Source organism: Protopterus annectens, chromosome 1.part0, assembly GCF_019279795.1.
Source record: "Protopterus annectens isolate FY-2018-M chromosome 1.part0, PAN1.0, whole genome shotgun sequence".
NCBI classification, from domain to species: Eukaryota; Metazoa; Chordata; order Ceratodontiformes; family Protopteridae; genus Protopterus; species Protopterus annectens.
In genome coordinates this window covers 1,667,728,555-1,667,747,368 of record NC_056725.1, presented here as the reverse complement: position 1 = coordinate 1,667,747,368, position 18,814 = coordinate 1,667,728,555, and positions in this window count along the sequence as shown.

Here is an 18,814-nt window from a genome sequence, read left to right as displayed (position 1 = left end):
AATGTGATAACTCCCAAAAGGCGTTAACTCAAAGGACCTAATACCCTCCCAGCCTTAGCTTCCTTATTTAGCAACTTCAAAAGTATTCTCTTCCTACCTTTCACCGACTTCAAATTACTCAAACTTCCATCCAAACCTAGCATTGATTTCAAAGAAAACCCTTCCATAAATCCTTCAGTCACTTCCCTAGCTAGCCCTTGATCAGGAAAATATACTAAATAGGAAGCCAGCCCAAGCACACCGATGGGTGAATGGGAAAACTTGTCTTTCCTACTGCCCTCTGAATGACAATGCTCCTTCTTGTCAATGCCCTGGGCCAACTGCAACAGTGGCCCACTTCATCTGTCTTTGTGCCAAATTTTATTGCTGCATGATTAAAAATGCAAAGTGAACACGTGATTAAACCTACACAGAGCCCATGTACACCTACCTACGTTAAAGGCCTAGCATGTGCCTAAGCTATCCCTGATTCCCCTACCTGCCTAGCTTGCCAACCTACACAGCTCAACATCATTGCCAGCCATGTATCTCCATGATGCACCTCCTATCACAAAGACTTATTGACCTCCTTCCTTTTCTGGAAATGCTGGTTATACCACAGTCAAACGTTATCCACTCACAGCTGCTGTGCCTCTCAGATAGTAAAGAAATAGGCCAGCAATGACAAAGTCTATGATGCATCCTTCTACAGGATCACAGCCATATACAGTTATATACAAAACCCAATTCCTCCAAGTTTGGGCGCTAAACGTACCTGGCCTCCTGCTACCTAATCTGGTAGGGGGTAGCAATAATGTGCCAATAACTATGTATGATTGTAGAATTTTTATTTTGTTACTTATATTCCTCATAACTTTATTGTGAAAGAAAAACAGCTTGTCTGCTTGATGACTGCTACACTCATGCAGCACTCAGTCTACTGTCCTGATACAGGTTTTGCTGCTTTAGTAGAGCTAAATGCATTTTCATATAATTTGCATGTGCTTTACATTAATTATGCCATTACTGTTAGAGAAAGTGAAAATGTTTTAAGGAAATTATGGAGAAAGCCGTCTTTAAGGTGACATAAAACAGTTCCTGATTGAACCTAATACTAACTCACTCAAGCCTATAGCACCTGTTTTGCATACTTCCAGTTCACAACCATAGCTCCTTATGGTGTCCAGACCTTTTTTGGGCCTGGCTTTTTTTAACTAAGCAACTTGCCAGCTAATAATAGGCAATATAAGAAAGTGCAAGGAGTTAGTAATGAAATGACACTAAGATTGTTAGTCTATGATGCCTTGTAGTAGAGAAATGAATTACTGTTTAGCACTTATTATTCATATTTTCATATTTATGTTCATATTTTCATAACAGTGAGACCTGCATGCTATTGATGAGCATAGTGTGATATGTTATGGTGGGATACAGGAATATTTATTATCAATCTCCATTTACATCACACTATACATGAGATATTGCTAGTTATTTGTTAATAATTGCAAAAATAAACAATATTTCCATATGCACTCAATACTTCAAAAAACAAGTGACTTGCAAACTGCTGCATGACATCAAGCAAAGCTTTAGATGTTGTTAAACAAAACTATATTTGATATTTAGACTAAGTTACACATCTTGAGAAACATTCAGTGTTAATTATATTGCTAATTATATTGCTAATTATACAATTAGGCATACATTTTAATATTTATGTAAATATGTCAATAAATATGCACTCAAAGAGGAATTTCCTGTTGTCATGTGAAAGCTTATGTCTGGTTAACAAAAATGTACTAGCAATATATGTCTAGGTTGTACAGTTTCCAAGATATGACAGCTTGTTTGTGAAACTGTAGCAAAAATATAATTTGGGGTATGTGTGTGAAGAGAAAGAGAGAGAAGGTTGAATGATGTGAGGATAGTGAATCAGGAAGTGCAATGGATTAGGAAAGAGGAACTCAAGACAGCTATGAAGAGGATGAAAAATGTAAAGGCTGTTGGTCCAGATGAAATACCTGTGGAAGCATGGAGGAGTTTAGGAGAGTTGGCAGTGGGGCTTTTAACCAGATTGTTTAACAAAATCAAAAGTGAGAGTATGCCTGCGGGTGGAGAAGAAGTGTATTGGTACTGATTTTTAAAAATAAGGGTGATGCGCAGAGCTGTAGTAACTACAGAGGGATTAAATTGTTGAGCCACAGCATGACGTTATGGGAAAGAGTAGTGGAAGTTAGGTTAAGAAGGGAGGTGATGATTAGTGAATAGCAGTATGGTTTCATGACAGGAAAGAGCACTACAGATGTGATGTTTGCTCTGAGGGCATTGATGGAGAAGTATAGAGAAGGTCAGAAGGAGTTACATTGTTTCTTTGTAGTCCTAGAGAAAGCATATGACAGGGTGCCTAGATAGGAGTCGTGGTATTGTATGAGGAAGTCGGGTGTGGCAGAGAAGTACGTAAGAATTGTACAGGATATCTACAAGGGCAGTGTGATAGTGGTGAAGTCTGAGGTAGGAATGATGGATGCATTCAAGGTGGAGGTGGGATTACATCAAGGATCAGCTCTGAGCCCTTTCTTGTTTGCAATGGTGATGGACAGGTTGACAGATGAGATCAGACTGGAGTCCCCATGGACTATGATATTTGCAGATTGCATTGTGATTTGTAGTGAGAGTAGGGAACAGGTGGAGGTGACCCTGGAGAGATGGAGATATGCTCTAGAGAGGAGAAGAATGAAGGTTACCAGGACTAAGACAGAATATATATGTGTGCGAATGAGAGGGAGGACAGAGGAATGCTGAGGATGCAAGGAATAGAGCTGGTGAAGGTGGATGAATTTAAATACTTGGGATCAACAGTTCAGAGTAATGGTGAGTGAATAAGAGAGGTGAAGAAGAGAATGTAGGCAGGCTGTAGTGGGTCGAGAAGAGTGTCAGGAGTGATTTGTGACAGACGGATACCAGTAAGAGTGAAAGGGAAGCTGAGACCAGCTATGTTATATGGGTTGGAGACGGTGGCAGTGACAAAAAGACAGGAGTCAGAGATGAAGATGGCAGAGTTAAAGATGTTAAGATTTGCATTGGGTGTGATGAGGATGGACAGGATTAGAAATGAATATATATAGAGGGTCAGCTCATGTTGGACAGTTTGGAGGCAAAGCCAGACAGGCGAGATTGCATTGGTTTGGACATCTGCTGAGGAGGGATCCTGGGTATATTGGGAGAAGGTTGCTGAGGATGGAGCTGCTAGGTAAGAGAAAGAGAGGAAGGCCTAAAATAAGGTTTATGGATGTGGTGAGAGAAGGCATGCAGGTGGATGGTGTGACAGAGCAAGATGCAGAGAACAGGAAGAAATGGAAACAGATGATCCACTGTGTCGACCCCTAACAGGAGCAGCCGAAAGAAACAGAAGAAAAGATGTGTGCATCATAATATATTACAGTATTTATGGAAAAGTCTTATCACTATAAAAAAAACTTCCTGCTGATAGCATTGCTATTTGTAGTCTTAATAACATTTATTGTTCATAAAATATTTACATTTGTTTATCTTAAGTTTAAGTTTATTGTTCGGGAAATACTTGAATGAAAGCTGTGTGGAGGCTGCTAGAGGTGTGACATTCCATACCACATAGGTGTTAATGAGCTCAGCAATTTATTTAGACTGCAAATTACCCCTGTTATAACACTTCTTTTCCCAATAAACCTGTGCCTTATGTAAATCAAACATGAATGTATAGTCACCTCACCTAAGAAGAATCATTTTGATTTGCAAGAAAAGGCATTTCTCTTCAAATGAATTTGTGAATCAAACAGACAATCAACAGTTCACTTCTACCTTCAAGCTATATCTAACTTAGAGTGTTGTAAAGGTTAAATAATGGGAGTATACAGTGCAGTTTGTAAAGGCAAATGGCATATTCTGTTTTTAATTAGTTTTACCTTTAGTAGATTATCTGCATTCAGAAAATGTAATATGCCTATCACTATTTAAGCTATGCACATATCTGAGTGACATAAACTGCAGTTCCACTGTATATGCAACTACAGCTGTTTGTGTTTAATAAAACTGTAAGTGTACAGAGTAAACGACATGACATCAGAAGTGGGGTGTGCCACCGTAGCTGTAAGCACATTGGAGCAATGCAAATCCAGCCTGCCCGTTGCTAAGCAAAGCCACAGGATAGGGGTGGGGATGTAGATATAGCATTGTTTAGCTGAGAGCACATATGGTGCCCGAAAGCGCATGTGTACGCTGATGAAAACGTGCCTGAAACCCGGTAAGTGGATGCACGCACCGCGCACCATAGCTCAAACAGGACGGTTAGGGGAAGAAAATAAGGAAATGCTGCAGTAGGGTAATTGGAGTACAACTGAGCAATTAACACCTATTAACTCACAGTGGGCAATCGACGGCAGCTAACAAGTCTGCTTGCAGCAACCTGCAGAACAGGATAGGGGAGGTGTCAGATTGCAAAGAAAAGAGAACTGTCATAGCAGAGCAAAGCAAACCTGCAGTAGATCAGCCATAGAACACATGTCGTAAGATAAACCAGGTTCAGGAAAGTACAAATGAAAGCAGGCTGCTGGATGCATGCCAGAAAATGGGAGGGGAAACGTTAAGAAATGTTAAGGGAAGGGCAAGAGGTAATCCACGGCAGCCAAATGTAATTCAACACCAAAGGCACCACAATAGCAGTACCTGTGGCAAAACACATAAGATACCCTGTAGATCCAATGGTACATACACACCCTATGACATCATCAGTGTTCACAGCACAATAGTATAAAGTGTGAAGGCACCTCACACACACCTGTGTATTCCCAAACACTGCACCATCAGTGTAAACAGATGGGGAACTTTTACAATGTACATGTTGGGAGCTGCCATAGCTGTGATTCATCACCATGTGTTAGAGACTGAAGGTGTTGTGCAGGATGATGCTGACAACCACCGCAGGCTCCGGAGGAGGAGAAGAGTGTTCCGACCAAGGGTAACCTACCAGGGGCTACATGATCTGGAGATAGTAGAGCGTTACAGGGTGGACAGGGATATCTTACAGCAAATAGTTGAGCTGTGCAGGCCACGCCTGAGATCCAGAAACAACAGAGGGAAACCCATCCCAGTGGACACGAAGGTATGTGTAAGCTTGCGAATACTCACCACAGGTACCTTTCAAAGGCCAACTGGAGATATAATGGGGATCTCACAGGCATCAGCATCCAGGGTACTACACCAGTTCCTGGATGCTATGTTACCACATGCCAATGAGTATATATACTTCCCCCGAACTCAGGTGGAGTTGACCAGCAATATGCGTCTCTTCCACCAGGTGGCACACTACCCGGAGGTACTGGGTGCGATAGACTAACGCACATACATATCAAGTCACCACCCGGTGAGCATGGTAGGTGCTACATAAACCGCAAGTGATACCACTCCATCAACTGCCAGGTCATGTGCAATGCCCAGGGCATTATTATGGATGTGTGTGCCGGCAGCCCTGGAAGCTACCATGACTCCCACATCTGGCATGCCTCACGGCTGTATCAGGTATTTGTCAGGGGGGACATCCCACATGGCCACCTTGTGGGGGATGCTGGCTATACACTGGAGCCGTGGATGATGACTCCCATCAAAAATGCACACACACCCATGCAAGAATGCCATAATGAGGCACACGCACAAACAAGAATCATCATAGAGCGTGTGTTTGGGATGCTGAAATCATGGTTCCATTGCTTGTACATATCTGGTGGAGCCTTGCAGTACTCTCCAGGCACGTGTGCCCACATCTTCATAGTATGTGCCATGCTACATAATATGATCCTGCGGAAACAGCTGCAGCAGGGACATAATGGTGAAGGCCCTCACAGCCCACCACAATTGCCAAGGCCATCACAGGCACAGAGGGATTCAGACCACGAACACCCTGTGCCAGCCCCAGTAGGCAGACAGAGACATGCCCAATATGCCCATGCCTTGGCAAAGAGGGAACGTATAGCACATACACTGACAGTGTAGGCCCCTATGGACTGACACACTTCTCCACCTGCACACACAGAAAACTGGATGGCACACACATGCGACCACCTGTAACGTGTAATGTATAGGTGGCCTACTGTGTGAATCCTACATAGGCAGCCCTCAACCATTGCATACACAACAGCTATTGGAACAAGGAATGTCAACACCTGAACAGTGCACGCACCTAACAGCATATGTTGATACTGTATGTATAGGTTCCTAGGTACATCGGTAGGTACATGCCCGATTGTCAGAGGCCATTCATCAACCGAGGCAAACAGTGTCTGCTGTCGCCACCACATCGATTAACCAATGGTCCCTCAGTGGAGCCGAGGCAATTGCGGGATCCATGTGTGTAATCACTGTTCCCTACACACTCTGCATGGCTTACCTGGTGTGTTAATGAGGGGCTCCATATAATGTAATCAGGGATGTAGTGGCAAAGCATGGGGAGTACACATGACAGGTACCTGTCACCCCAGCATGCTCCACCTATGGCTGTGTGAAGGTGTAGCACATTATAGTGTGTGGCTCACTGTGACATACATTACCAATGCTGGAGCACATCCATTAAACATCACTTGGACATACCGTTAATAGGTCTCATCCATATACATTTGATTGCAGTATGGAGTAACAGCCATAGTACAGTCCACATACAAAACACCATGATATGTTTACAAATCCCAGATGCCCAAGTGGTAAATGCACTGACTGTCGTGCATGTTCCTGGTCCCATGTCCTGCAAGAGACGTTACGTAATCTCAAAGGCACAAATAATGGATGTTAGATGCAGGTCATCAGATCAGGTTTAGCACATGTCAGTGGGATTATATGTTGGCAAGTGCTGGTAAGCATCGTTTAAACATGAATGTATGGATATGCACGAAACAGGGCTAAGATTTTCTGAATATCGTGCAGAACACGGTCAATAATGTCCAGAACAGGTGAAACTAGCATTATTCACCCCTGTACTAATAGTGCCTGCTCTGAAGGGTAGAACGACCACTGCCAGGAGTAGAACATGCAATCATGTACACAATCACCTAACTCTAAGCTACCCGAGATGTACCAACAGCAGGTGTGTAATGTGACAGGTTAAAACACAAACGTACGGAGTCCAGGAAACAGTATACACCGACATGTACACAACGAAAGGTGTGTTCTCCCTCTCACTCTCTCTCTCTCTCTCTCTCTATATATATATATATATATATATATATATAAAGGGTGATAGAGAGAATATAAGTTGATATATACGTATTCACCTATATCTGCAAATATATAGATAGGTCAATGACATGTACACAACCATGGAGGTACAAATAAATAGGATACTGCCAACTATCGAATGTGTCACATACCGACATGCCTAATCACAAGCCTGAAAGACTGAAAGACCACAGTACCGGAACACTAGAACCGAGAGTAATATTATCACGATGTTAAGGGACATGTAGTTATCGATGCCGGTGCTGCGGTCCAGGTAGGTACTGTGTTCAACTGTGTATGTGATTGCTGTAGTCTGTGAATGTGTGTGTTGAGGGTGCTGTGTGCGTGTGTGTGTGTGTGTGTGTGTGTGTGTGTGTGTGTGTGTGTGTGTGTGTGTGTGTGTGTGTGTGTGTGTTTGCATCGTGTGTCTGTTAGTGCTAACTCGGAGGTAGACCAGTATGGTAGGTGTGGTCATAGCTGGCAGTAGGCATACGGTTACCACCTGTCCCACTTTAAGAGGGACAGCCCCTCCCTGGGCAGTTGTGTCCTGGCAAAAAAAATTAAAAAGGGCAAATGTCCAAGATTGTAGGACATAATTATGTCCCATATATTATGTAATAGTTGCATTAAATAGTTATGCCTGTATCTAAAATACGTAAATGTTACATGAAACATGATAAGTAGCTAAAGTGCTTCAAGAATAAGTATGTATTCAGGATAAAAGTATGTTCTATCCTGTGTCCGCTTGGAAACACCGATGTGTGTCCTGCAAATGTCCCACTATGGCCATTTGAAAAGGTGGCAACCCATGTCAAAGAGGTACAGTCACCAACACAACTGCAATGAGTGCAAATATCTGTGACAGAAATACATGAGACAGCTGTCATTTAGTAACATTCCCTTACATATCGATGTATTTCCGGAGGTATTGAAGTATCAACCTCACCTGCATGCTGTATAGAAACCAATTAATAATAGCTCAATGTATAAGCCCGTAACAACCATAGTTTCTCAGTCTACTAAATGATAGGTCTTCAATTAGGGAAGGAGCCCACTCACATATATGGAATATGTAGAAATGCAGTCCCCACAAACCTGTATATGCTATGTACACCCACCTACATCTTCCCCACATCCGAAACAATTGCAATACAGACTGTAATAACAGCACAAACATCCACACACTCAATTACATCTGCAGAACCGTTAACATACCTTGTGAGAGACACATTTGTAATGGTGCCATGTGAAACCGTAGCTGTTGTATAATGGAACAGACGGCGATGTTACAGGTTTTGTTTGCAGTAGTCCCTTATCAGATGGTTGAGATGACAGGTACACTTACATGTGGAACCACATACTCTAGCCATCACACACAATCCACGGGGGACATAAATTCAAAATATCCGTGTCTCTCCAAATAGCAGTTGCAATTCCTCACAACAAAACACATACAGGCCATCTCCCCGAAGGTAGGGCAAACGGGTAACGCCCAAGTGGAGAATTCAATTATACCCCACTGTTGCCGTGTAATTTGTGAATGGAGTAACGGCACAGCTGATGTGCATGCAATAATTTACTCAGGAACACCAATTGGCGGCAGGATACCACATGTTACAGGTATCGACATATATAAGGATGCCTTGCCATACATTCAAACCATAAGCTCATACCATAGAACCATTTAAACAGTAAAGGTGTAAGAGAGATATTTTATGAAGATTCAGAAACAAGGTATGTAGAACACTCAGTATGTCAGTGTATGTAGAGCCTGTTTTGTAGTAATTAAAGTGTATACAATGCATAAAGTGGGAAAAGGTATTATGCAGTGATGTCTTGTTGAGCATAGTAATGCTTGAAGAAATTGTGTATCCTGCTGTGGGCCACAAGGTAAACATCTCATACACCACAAGGGATGCTACATGAGGGATTTAAACACAACAATTCCACACCACCTGCCGTCAGTGGTAGGATTTGTCCAACATGTACGTGCCATAGCAGGGGATAGTATATGTCGATATACTGTCACAGTAGGCATGTGTAAGGGCATATAATGAGAATAACATGCCTAGGGTGGCCCTGCTGTGCAAGTATGCTTTGCATTATGGAATAATGTTTAAAATATGTGTAATGTACAGTATTGTAGGTAGATATGCCAGATATTTTACACAGCATAACTGTTATATCATGCAAACAAAGGGTATCATTTATTGGCATGTAGAATACACAAAAACAGGATACATATGGCTTGTAGTCACAGGACACTGTAACAGCATGATAGCTAACTGAAATGGAAGAGCTACTCAATTATCCATGCACAAAGGACATGTAATAGCTTCACAGGTTCATAGTGAGGTACTATGCTGTCTGGCCAAGTCCATGTGTAAGCCCAATGACAGTGTTTTCACTGGCGGCACCTCCCTAGGGTAGTGTCCTGTCTGTGAACAGCAGAGCCATGTGTTACCTGCATCTATGTACAGTACAGCCACTGCAGTGATCCCTGGCATACATGTGTGTCTCCCATCCACCCATCGAGGTATCTCATGAAGAGTGCTAGTAAGTGTCCCTGCTTGATGTACATAGGAATCATGTTCCAAAGCATGGTGAGTGTCTGGCTCAGGAATGTATCCCTCAAACACTTCCCACTCATCGTTGCGTTTGTGCACATATCCATGAGCATGTTGCTCTCAGTGACCTTTGCTTATGTTGCTTATGTGGAGTATATCCATAAATATTGTTGTGAACATGGGCCCTGTATGTTCAGTAGAGGTCACCCCTGAGTATGCATATGCAGTATGCAAATGTGTACAGTCGTGGTGTCCGTAGTTGTGCCACATACGTCATCCTTCGGAGGTCAATAATCCTCATGGTGTGTTGATGTTGTGGTTGTGGTATGTAAAGGCGTTGCTGTTCCGTAAGGTACAACCCAAAAGGGGTGTTATACCCCTGAATGTGTGTCATACGTCAGGAGTATAGAGGTACAATGGGTGCCTTTGTTCCAGCTACAAACCCATTACAGATAAGGGTGACCACATAGAAGGATATCCACGCCACATTGGCAATATGGTTATCAAAGGAGTGGGTGCTATATACGTGTGTACTAAGATCCTGTATAATGTCACATGGATGTAGGGGACTACCACCTATGTGACAGTCAGTGGGTGATTGGTGCAATCCAAAGGGGATGTCTATGCACCTTGTGTTATGCAGCTTGAGGCCATGTTATTGACATCAGGTATCCGTCACAGTGACACCCATATGGAGGGTGTCTGTATCAGCTGGTGGATCAATCATGGCTCCTTGTTTGCAGTCATCTGGAAACCTATTCAGGGAAAGTCCCTCTGTGCTAGCCTGTACCTCAGGGAAGCATATACCGAACATGAGGGGCCCTATGACCGAGGACTGTGGTACGCCAAGTGTAACTGAATTACTGTAGGTTCCACGGTATGCTACCCTCATTGTGTGGGTCCTGTCCATGAGCCACTTTGCATAACATCCCAAGACGTAGGGGTCGATGTGCAGGTGGATGTGTATGTTGTCAATACCAGAATGGAGAACAGTGCTGAAAGCCAATGAGAGGACAATGTAGGCTGTGTGGACCCCCTTACCCTCATCAACTCCCCTGGTAACTGTATCAAAGGAGTCCACCAGGTGTAGGAGCCATGGTCTGGCCCTAACAAATCCAACCCGGGTGGCATCAAAGTCTGGAGGCCACCAATTTCTCTGTGAATGACTTCCATGATGATGTGCCCCATAGCCTTGCAGAACAGTCCAGTCAGGCATATAGGGCAATAGTCCATGTGGTTCATTGTGGTGCCACCTGTGTGGAGTGTGATGACTGTTGCTATGCACCATTCAGGGGCCACAATGTCTGATACAAGGGTATTACTGAATCTGGTGGTCAAGTGGGGAGCCATGTCATTCTGAGGTTTGTGTAAATCACAGCCTGGGATGTTGGACGGTCACATGGAGTCTGTGTTCCAGGCCTTAGAGAGTGCAGGTTGGAACTGCATAGTTGTGACCGCAGGGACTCTGCATTGTTCCTGTATGGATTTTAGCCCTGTAGGGAGTGAGAGGGTGTAAAGTTAGCATTGAACCTATCTGCCAGGATGTTGCCAATAGCAGTTGGTCTGTAATGTTCCTGCCTAACCGTCGTATGTCAGAGCAGATGTGGGTATTGCCATTGAGTACTGACATACCTCCATAATGCTTTGTGGTAGTCCTTGGAATGTGTTGCAGTAATGTTGACATAGCTAGCTTTGGAGGATGTGATAAGGGATCCCAGATACCTACTGAGGCTGATCAGTGAGCTACCCCACCCATAGGATTGTACTCCACTTTACAATAGCCATCTCCTTATGCTGTACATTATGTGCATGGAACCGGACCCCCAGAGTGGCGTCCGTTATCTGGTGGGTGCCATCATGGCTCTGTTTGGGATAGCATGATCCATGCAGTCATGTAAGTGCTAATGAAGTGCACTGGTGCATGTTTCAGCGTTTGTAAGTGCATTGTCCATCTACACGGGTGTCATGATGTTTACTACTGCTGTCATAAGATGTCTGATGTAGGCATTGTAGAAATCTTCTACTGTGTATTCCGTGAAGGGTGTGGTGCCAGGATGTGGATAACAAGGGTGATTAGCATATGTTCGGAAACTACCAACAAGGGGATAACCCCAGGTGTGGAACACCAGTCACATGTTGGTAATATCCATGTCTAGGATATTGTTGGTCTTGGTGGTGGTGTGTATGGGTTGATCCAGCCAAGTGGAGGTTATGAATCACAAAGAGCATTGGCCTAATGTGTCGGTACATGAGTAGGCATCCCAGTTAAGTGTGGGGTAGTGTCAGTCTCACATCAGTAGTACCTGTCTGAACCCTACTGTCCAGTACACCAAGAAATGAGGGCCGGTAACAGTGGGGTATGTTGTTAAATCCGCAGCAAGTTACAATGTGTATAGCAGCTCTGGCCACAGTTAGTTGCACATGGATCACCTCTGATGCATTGTGCTAAGGAACCAGCCTGGAGGTGTGTCCATCCTTGTGAAATATGGACACACCTCTGCCATGGGTGTTCCGGTCCTGGTTACATGACTGAAAGGTGTGGTCTGCATGTAACCTGTCAGTGCAGGTGTGCTCTCCGGAGCCTAGAGGCAGGTCCCAGTCACTGCAGAGATATTGAAGTGGTCCATTATAAGGAGTGCCTCACCTGAGTGCGTTAGAGATGAAGATGTCAAGCATTGAGTAACAGTACCCCAGGTTTTGCTTGCCTGTTCCTGTTCTGGTGGTGAATGTTATTGGAAACTGTCCAAGACAGGCAGTATAGGAGCAGCAAGAGCCTTACATGTTATCTGTACTCCCAGGGCTGACAGGTGCAGGTTATCTGTGCCAAAGCATCGTGTTTTGTTGACCATGTCATTCAAAGCAGACAGATACTGGATGCCTGTGGAATGGCAGCAGATGCATAGGTAACTGTTGAAGTGAAACATTCAATTGTTGTACAGTGGTATCAGTCTGGATGAATGCAGAATGCTTCTCAGGGCTTGGTTGACACCTTCTGGGCTACAAGACCAGAGAGCTATTGCATGTCCCTGTACATGTAGTCCAGGAAGTTACATCTCAGGGCAGTCACACTAACATGGAGAATGACAGTCAAATCGTACCTGGTGAGGTGTGGCATGGGTGCATAGGTTATGTTGTGGACCCTGTAACCCGACAGCCAGATGTAAGCGAGTATCGCCTTGTGTAGCCTGCTGAGTGGGACATCAGTGTGACCGCCTACAGAGTCACCTATGACTGGTGTGTTGTGTAGGTTATGACACCCTATTGACTGTAGTTGATGTGCACACATGAGTCTGTGGGCTATAAGTAAATGGTGTTGTGTTTGGTGATGGGGGCTGCCTCTGTTGCCTACACAGAGTATGGAGAGGTTCTGAAAATGTTGTAGTCATACTATGTGTGGCCTGTGGTGGTGGAGATCTAGTGAGACTATGTGATGAGTGGGGTGTGTTGCAAATGTTAAACATCCCCACATGAATGTCAAGTTCAGTCTGGGTTGGTGAGAGCATTACCCCCGGCATGGCTACATATGTGCATCTCCCACAGGCTGTAGTGTCGTATGCTGGGAGGTGAGCATTAACTGTGCACATGAGACAATTGCTCTATTGCCTCATGTTTGCCATATTCATCATATAGACAGGCAATAACACTGGTAAGTGACACTTGGACATGCCTTTATATTCAACCATGTCTCACAAGATATGTGAGTTATGTGGGTACAACAGCTGTTGTACTGTAAGCCAGCTGTTGTACACAAATGGAAATGTAAGGACAGACAGTGTACCTGTAAGAAATGAGTTGGAATGTGTGCTACAGTAATAAGTACCTCATGAAGTGCTTACATGTTCTGAACAAGTGCTGAGCATGAATATGCAATACAGATAGGGTGTTGGATAATATAAATCCACTGCAACCCACAAGCGGAGATGCCAGTCATAATTGGAGGCACTGCACTATTACCCTGCTGAGTATGGTCTGCAGGTCTATGAACCTTTATCAATGTAGATGTTAGCAGTAGAGATGTAGATGACAGTACGGATGATTTCACACTGCATAGCATACCTGTGACAGGTCATAGGACATCACCCATACTGTGTTCCAGCTACACTGAGTATACTAGATGTACCTTCTTATGTGACAGGAGTGGTCTACCAGTGGCCTGTTGACAGAAGCAACACTACAAAAGGTGTCAGAGTGATATGTGCATATCACACCAGTGACAGCTACAGTAAAACAGGGTTAATGTTTTGTGCCCCCCCTCATTGTAGCCGATACCACACAGACAAATGGGAGGCATCTGTGTATGTAAGGTTGTGAATGGCCATGACCTAGGAGCAATAGCTGTCTCAGTGTTGTGGACAACATACAGAATGGGCTTTGTGGGTGAGGTGCGTGACATATGTGCACAATCTGACAGCCGATGATAGCATTGTCACCGCTAGGTGAATAACCCTGTACCCATTAACTACCACCTTGGCAGCGGTCAACATTATGGACATTGTGTGTAAGGGATGGTGCTGTGCAGTTCACCTCCCTGAGCTGGTGACATCTCCAGGCATATTAGGTAGTCATACGAGGCACCCATGTCATGACAGGGTGCCATCTATGAGCATGGAGATCAGTGAACAGGCATACTCAGCACTCGGGTGACCAATATCGGATCACATATCACCTTTCAGGGGTATTGGCCATGCGTGGATGGGCGATACCAGCCTTCACAATCCTCCCCTCCGCTATGCAGCATGCTGGCTACCTTGCATAAAGACATGTGCTACACTGTGATGTTGGACATGCTACACGTACATATCCTGATCTGAAAGACATACATCATGGACAGCCACCGTCCTACTACAATGATCGCCACATGCTAGACAGATCCGTGTGCCATACATGTTACATACTCCTGCCATACCATGCAACCCTGTCCATCAAAGCTGCGCATGTCATCTCTGTCAAACATGGTGTGATGACCGCATGGTAGATGTATCATTAACTGTCTGGATCAGTAATGTGGCACTGATGCACCCGGTGGTGGCAAAATGGCTGTTGGATACAGCTAGAAAACCTTGCCCATACAGGCCATGGTTGATAACCATCCCTGTGAATAACGTCCAGCTAGCCATTGTCCCATGTGTATCACATGTGCAACACAGGCGATACGTGGCAGGATGTTGAACTGCTGTACAGTGCCATGCAGATGTATATGGCAAAACACATGCATGTACTGGTTTCAGTGCACATGTGTGCATTGTCACTGCTCATGTCCGTTATGGCAGTGTATGTGTTGATATATGACATATACACAGCATCAAGGTCAACAGCATTACTGTGGACACATCCAGGCATGTACTGATAGGTAAGAACACCAGTACAGGCAAACATACATGCCCACATCAAGACAGCATTAACATCAAGTATGAGCAATGTAATGAGGTGACACACATATACGGTGATGATATCCAATACACAACAGGTGTTACATGTGTGTGACACAAACATGTCAGTCATGTCAGTGTCATGACGATTTGCAAAGATAACTGTTCATATGCACTAGATTTAATACAAATGTATGCGCAGCTGTATCTCTGTACATCTCTGTGATACTGTGACCTGTCTCCATCATTATGTCTTCCAGATAATGCCTCATTCATGCCTGCCAGCGTATAGCTGCCAGGAGGATGATGCCCTCATCCCGTACCTCTATGATAACTATGAGGTGTTGTTCAGCCATGTGCCACAGCATGCCCAGCAGCGTGATGACCTGTGACAGGAACTACACAGGAGGGTTAATGATGTGGGTGGTCATAACCGCACCTACCAGCAGGTGCGCAGACACTGCACGGACCTGATATGACATGCAAAACAGCGTGCCAATGCAATCGCCAGTGAACAAGGTGGAACAGGTGGTGGGCCACCAGCCCAGCCCCCACTCACATGCACCGAGGAGCTACTGGCCAGCCTGGGGACACCCTCAGAACAGCATTCACAAACAGTAGCTACCATCGTGGAGGTGGGTGTCTCCCAACCACTGAGCCTGGAGTTGCCCGGTAAGTCACTAATGCACATATGACTATCATATCCCATTTAGTTGCATGTGTCGCTGTACAATATGTAATGTAACATCATATGCAAGGTATGTTTACATACATGCCGCATACTATAGTGTGGTACCCTGTGTATGCGCACATGTGCATACTATATGCTATTGTACAGGCGAATGTGTTAACATGCACAGTGCACCCTGTAGCTGTCATACAGTCATGGATAATGTTCAAACCGCTGTGTCATCCCTATACAGGTACCTCTGGCGTGCCGCACAGACATCAGTCTGTTGCAGGTGAGACAGTTATCAATATCAGGCATGTTAATGCATATATCTATTCACCATGTGGCCAGTTGACACATGTACACATAATGTATGGTCCAGTCACGATATACAGGTCGCATCTGTCATCAAGCACACTGGCTACCCATGTGCAATATATTCAGACTAAATGAAACACCAACATGAAACCACAGTATCTGTCATTGCTAGATATGTGGACAGCTGTGCATACAACGGTGGAGGTGTTGTTCAATGTAGGCATATGTACTATCCATTGGAACAACACATGTGTGATACGCAAACAGTACCACACAGTGAGCTGGTATGTGGGCAGCCCACAGGATTCACCATTGTGTAATATGCCCCTGCAATGGGTGCACACATTGTGATGTGCCATTTGACAAGTCCCAGACATGTAGTGTTCCGGCTGCAATATTGTCTCACTATCCCATAATACATACCCCACATATCAAACATACAACCCTTTGTTTGCATAACCCTGTGGACAGTGATGTATCTGACATCTATGGGTGTATGTCATATGGGACAACGCAGACATGTGAGACGGCCATCACAAACATTTGGATAACACATGTTCACACATGGCCATGGAGGATGGCCAGAGACATGTAGCCACACAATAGATGTGATGTGTATACACCCTGTTGCACATTGTCCACACATGGTCCAACTATAGCCTTTGCTGAATGGTTATATAGTTGATGTGGAACACTGGATATCCTAAAAGCCTGTGCACAGCTTGTGGAGGTGTCACTTAATTCAACCATATAAGATGTGTTGAACATCATGACTGTGTCATAGCAATGACAGTAGTCATCTGTACAGCTTCCACAGACATAGACACCACATCAGGCCACAGATACCGTACATTTCCCTTGCTGCTGTTGGACATCACTGTCAGCCATGCACCTCATGTGTGTGGTACATAACTGTCATGTGGGACATGGTGTATTGACAAGTCTGCCATGTGTGGACAAGGTTGCCAGGCAACTAAGACATGTTAGTAGTTGTGCAGGGGTGTCATCCGAAGGTCTTCCAGTGACCTGTCACATGACACAACATGGTTTAATGTGTATACACCTCAGCGATGTGGGTCACAATCCACAGTAGTTATGTCATGTGTTTGCACGCAGTCATGGCTATGCACTGTGTGTGTATTACACACTGTATAGCAATATAGCAATATATGTGCCTCGTGATGCCATGCAATGGCACAGTGTCTGTACTTTACACTGTATAGCAATGTAGATGCCTCATACTACCCATCAGTGCTCATGCACATCTGCAATGTGATACCCATTACATCACTGTACATGTGTCAGGACACCATTGTGTCAGACATGTATGCATGTCAATGCACACATCCACAGATTACATGTCATACTATATGTCGATGTCAAGGTCACATCAGCCATTTGTACTGTTAACCTGTGCTGGTCCACATGGTGTATCACAGGGATACATGCTTACTACCATGATTGTGTGAACTGCATGGCTTCTGATATGACAACTGCTTGCTGTTGTGTGCAACCCAGGGAGGTATGCTAACTACCACTATTAATGTCTGAGCTGCATGCCGTCTGCTGTATCACATGCATGCTGCATGCTGTCTGTCAAATCACATGCATGGTGAGTGTGTGTGTGTGTGTGTGTGTGTGTGTGTGTGTGTGTGTGTGTGTGTGTGTGTGTGTGTGTGTCTGTGTGTGTGTGTGTGTGTGTCTGTGTCTGTGTGTAATGTAGAGTCTTTCTTTGCATTCACAGGAGATGTAGGTGTGTTACCCTCCTGCGGTCCATCTGATGTTAGTGTCCCCACAGATACTAGCAGTGATGAACATATGCATGAGGTACAGGCAGGGTTGTCAGGGGCTGAATCTGTGCCAATGGTTGCCATCCCAGCTATGTCCCCCTCTTCCCCACACACAGTACTCATGCCAACACATACCCCATCACCAGTGGCCGTAGAGGAAGGACAGTCAGCATGTGTTAGCTCGGAACAGGAATGTGTGGTGGCTACAGAAGGTGTGTCTCCACACCATGGTGTCAGTGTAATGACTGCAGATGTGACACACAGTCATGTGGCCAGTACTGCTCATAGGAGGACCGCTGGCAGACATGCACCTGCAGGACAGATCGCAGCAGCTGGTGTCACCAGACACATGTTCCAGACTGTAATGGCGGCACAGGCACGTGCTGAACGGCAGAACACAGGGCAGAGGCTTCAGAGGGTTGCTATCCATTCTTTAAACAACAACATTCAGGCATTAGCAAATGCTCAACAGCAGATTGCTGATGTTCTGGACAGGTGATTGGGTGACATGGTTGGAATCCTTGACCATGGCATGGCAATCTGCGAACGTGAGCTGTCTGCGCTGGAACATCTGGTAGGAGTGAGGCATAGGCCACGTGGACGTAGGCCAACTACACCCCCTGGTGCAGGTCAACGTGAATGAGCCACCTCACATGCCCGCTCCCACAGTGCCTGTAGCAGTAGCAGTACAGCTGGTGCTGCGCTGTCCACACCAGGACACAGCAGGCCACGTGGATGTGGCCCTGGACATTCCCAGTGTGGACACAGTTCCAGTGGACATGTGTCATCGGACAGTAGCCAATCTGTACCTCTACCTGGTAGTGTCCTTGCAACCTCTGGCAGGCACAGGTCATGTGGCCGTGGCCGGACACAGTGAGCTGT